We start from the raw sequence: 4,495 nt of genomic DNA, 5'->3' as shown, positions 1-4,495 counted from the left end.
CATACAACGGGTCCAAGCTAGTTTTGCACATGCAGAATACTCGGGTGATAGCTGACGAGCCTAGCATGTACAGACATGGCCTCGGAACATTGGAGACCGAAAGGTCGAACATGAATCATATAGTAGATATGATCAACATAGAGATGTTCACCATTGATGACTACTCCATCTCACGTGATGATCGGACATGATTTAGTTGATTTGGATCACGTATCATTTAGATGACTTGACGGATGTCTATCTAAGTGGGAATTTTGAAGTAATATGATTAACTAAACTTAATTTATCATGAACTTAGTCTTGATAGTTTTTGCATATCTATGTTGTAGATCAAGGGCCCGTGCTACCGTTCCCTTGGATTTTAATGCGTTCCTAGAGAAAGCTATGTTGAAAGATGATGGTAGCAACTACACGAACTGGGTCTGTAACTTGAGGATTATCCTCATTGTTGCACAGAAGAATTATGTCCTTGATGCACCACTAGGTGTACCACACCCCCATCAACTGCAGAAATTGTGAATGCTTGGCAGTCACGTGTTGATGACTACTCGGTAGTTCAGTGTGCCATGCTTTACGACTTAGAATCGGACTTCAAAGACGTTTTGAACGTCATGGACCATATGAGATGTTCCAGGACTTGAAGTTAAATATTTCAAGCAAATGCCTGAGTTGAGAGATATGAAGTCTCCAACAAGTTCTATAGCTGTAAGATGGAGGAGAACAGTTCTGTCAATGAACACATACTTAGAATGTGTAGATATCATACTCACTTGACTCAGCTAGGAGTTAATCTTCCAAATGATTGTGTCATTGTCAGAGTTCTTCAATCACTGCCACCAAGCTACAAAGGCTTCGTGATGAACTATAATATGCAAGGGATGAAGAAAACTATTCCCGAGATCTTCGCAATGCTCAAAGCTGCGAAGGTAGAAATCAAAAAGGAGCATCAAGTGTTGATGGTTAACAAGACCACTAGTTTCAAGAAAAAGGGCAAGGGAAAGAAGGAAACTTCAAGAAGAATGGCAAGCAAGTTGCCACTCCCGGGAAGAAACCCAAAGTTGGACCCACGCTTGAAACTGAGTGCTTCTACTGCAAAGGGACTGGTCACTGGAAGCAGAACTGCCCAAGTATTTGGCGGATAAGAAGGATGGCAAAGTGAACAAAGGTATATTTGATATACATGTTATTGATGTGCACCTTACTAATTCTCGTAGTAGTGACTGGGTATTTGATACCGGTTCGGTTGCTCATATTTGTAACTCGAAATAGGGACTACGGACTAAACGAATATTGGCGACGGATGAGGTGACGATGCGCGTCGGGAATGGTTCCAAGGTCGATGTGATCTCCATCGGCACGCTACCTGTACATCTACCTTTGGTGTTAGTTTTAGACCTGAATATTGTTATTTGGTGCCAGCGTTGAGCATGAACATTATATCTTGATCTTGTTTAGTGCGAGACGGTTATTCATTTATATCAAAGAATAATGGTTCTTCTATTTATATGAGTAATATCTTTTATGGTCATGCACCCTTGAAGAGTGGTCTATTTCTATTGAATCTCGATCGTGGTGTACACATATGCATAATATTAATGCCAAAAGATGCAAAGTTGATAATGATAGTGCAACATATTTTTGGCACCACCGTTTAGGTCATATTGGTGTAAAGCGCATGAAGAAACTCCATGCATATGGACTTTTGGAATCACTTGATTATGCATCATTTGATACTTGCGAACCATGCCTCATGGGCAAGATGACTAAATCTCCGTTGTCCGGAACAACGGAACGAGCTAATGACTTATTGGAAATAATACATACCGATGTATGCGGTCCGATGAGTGTTGAGGCTCGTGGCGGGTATCGTTATTTTCTAACCTTCACAAATGATTTGAGCAGATATGGGTATATCTACTTAATGAAACACAAGTATGAAACATTTGAAAAGTTCAAAGAATTCCAGAGTGAAGTGGAAAATCATCGTAACAAGGAAATAAAATTTCTACGATCTGATCATGGAGGTGAATATTTGAGTTATGAGTTTGGCCTTCATTTAAAACAATGTGGAATAGTTTCACAACTCACGCCACCTGGAACACCATAGTGTAATGGTGTGCCCGAACATCATAACCGTACTTTATTAGATATCGTGCGATCTATGATGTCTCTTACCGATTTAACCACTATCATTTTGGGGTTATGCATTAGAGACAATTGCATTCAGGTTAAATAGGGCACCATCAAAATCCGTTGAGACGACATCGTATGAACTGTAGTTTGGCAATAAACCTAAGCTGTCGTTTCTGAAAGTTTGGGGATGCGATGCTTATGTCAAAAGGCTTCAGCCTGATAAGTTCGAACCCAAATCGAAGAAGTTCGTCTTCATAGGATACCCTAAGGAAACAATTGGGTACACCTTCTACCACATATTCAAAGGCAAGATCTTTGTTGTCAAGAATGGAACCTTTCTAGAGAAGGAGTTTCTCTCAAACGAAGTGAGTAGGAGGAAAGTAGGACTTGATGAGGTAATTGTACCTTATCTCAATTTGGAAAGTAGCTAATCCAAGAAATCCGTTCCCGTGATGCCTACAGCAACTAGAGAGGAAGCTAATGATGATGATCATGATTCTTCAGATCAAGTTACTACTGAACCTCGTAGGTCAACCAGAGCATGATCCACACTAGACTGGTACGACAATCTTGTTCTGGAAGTCATGTTACTTGACCATGATGAACGTACGAACTATGAAGAAGTTATGTTGAGCCCAGATTCCGATAAATGGCTTGAGGCCATGAAGTCTGAGATAGGATCCATGTATGAGAACAAAGTGTGGACTTTGGTGGATTTTCTTGATGATCGGCGACCCATAGATAATAAATGGATCTTCAAGAGAAAGTCTAGCATTGGTAATGTTACTATCTATAAAGCTTGACTTGTTGCAAAAGGTTTTCAACAAGTTCAAGGAGTTGACTACTGAAAGAACGAGGATGTCGCCTAGAGGGGGGGTGAATAAGCGCTTTAAAATAATTATGGTTTAGGCTTGAACAAATGTGGAATAAACCTAGCGGTTAATTCGTCAAGCACAAAACCTACAACACTAGGCTCACCTATGTGCACCAACAACTTATGCTAAGCAAGATAAGCAACTATGTGATAGAAAGATATATGACAAAGAACAATATGGCTATCACAAAGTAAAGTGCATAAGTAAAGGGGCTCGGGTAAGAGATAACCGAGGCACACGGAGACGACGATGTATCCCGAAGTTCACACCCTTGCGGATGCTAATCTCCGTTTGGAGCGGTGTGGAGGCACAATGCTCCCCAAGAAGCCACTAGGGCAACCGTAATCTCCTCACGCCCTCGCACAATGCAAGATGCCGTGATTCCACTAAGGGACCCTTGAGGGCGGTCACCGAACCCGTACAAATGGCGACCCTTGGGGGCGGTCACCGAACCCGTACACTTTGGCAACCCTTGGGGGCGGTCACCGGTACCCGTCAAATTGCTCGAGGCGATCTCCACCACCTAATTGGAGACCCCGACGCTTGCCCGGAGCTTTACACCACAATGATTGAGCTTCGAACACCACCAACCGTCTAGGGCACCAAGGCACCCAAGAGGAACAAGCTCTAGGGTGCCCAAACACCCAAGAGTAATAAGCTTCTCAAACTTCACTTCCACGTATCACCGTGGAGAACTCAAACCGATGCACCAAATGCAATGGCAAGGGCATACGGAGTGCCCAAGTCCTTCTCTCCCAAATCCCACCAAAGCAACTAATGCTAGGGAGGAAAATGAGAGGAAGAACAAAAGAAGAACGCGAAGAACTCCAAGATCTAGATCCAAGGGGTTCCCCTCACTTAGAGGAGAAAGTGATTGGTGGAAACGTGAATCTAGATCTCCTCTCTCTTTTCCCTCAAGAACTAGCAAGAACCCATGGAGGGATTGAGAGTTAGCAAGCTCGAAGAAGGTCAACAATGAGGGAAGAATACAAGCTTGAAAGATTAGGTTCATTGGGGAAGAAGACCCCCTTTTATAGGACCTCACGAATCCAACCGTTATGTGCTCAGGTCGTGCACAAGCGGTACTACCGCTTGGAGGAGCGGTACTACCGCTTAGCATGGTCGAAACAGCCCAAACGAGAGAGAAAACACGAGATTTTGGTCTGGGGCGGTACTACCGCTTAGGAGCCACGATAGTACTGCTCTGGAGCGGTACTACCGCTCAGGAGCAGCAGTAGTAACGCTCTGGAGCGGTAGTAAAAAATTACATCCGCTCTAGTCGCGGTAGTACCGCTGCAGCCTTTACCAAAACAGCCACAACTTTTGCAAACGGACTCCGAATTCAACAAAACCAAGTTTGTTGGAAAGCTAACGACATGGGCTAACACAATATTGATAGAAATATCAATAATAAGCAAATGAGAAAAGTCCCATAAGAAAATGGTGAGAACCCTTCATCGGATAAGACCGGTAAAACCTCCAACACC

Source organism: Triticum aestivum, chromosome 4B, assembly GCF_018294505.1.
Source record: "Triticum aestivum cultivar Chinese Spring chromosome 4B, IWGSC CS RefSeq v2.1, whole genome shotgun sequence".
In the NCBI taxonomy this organism is placed as follows: Eukaryota; Viridiplantae; Streptophyta; class Magnoliopsida; order Poales; family Poaceae; genus Triticum; species Triticum aestivum.
Note: the sequence above shows the minus strand (reverse complement) of the source record.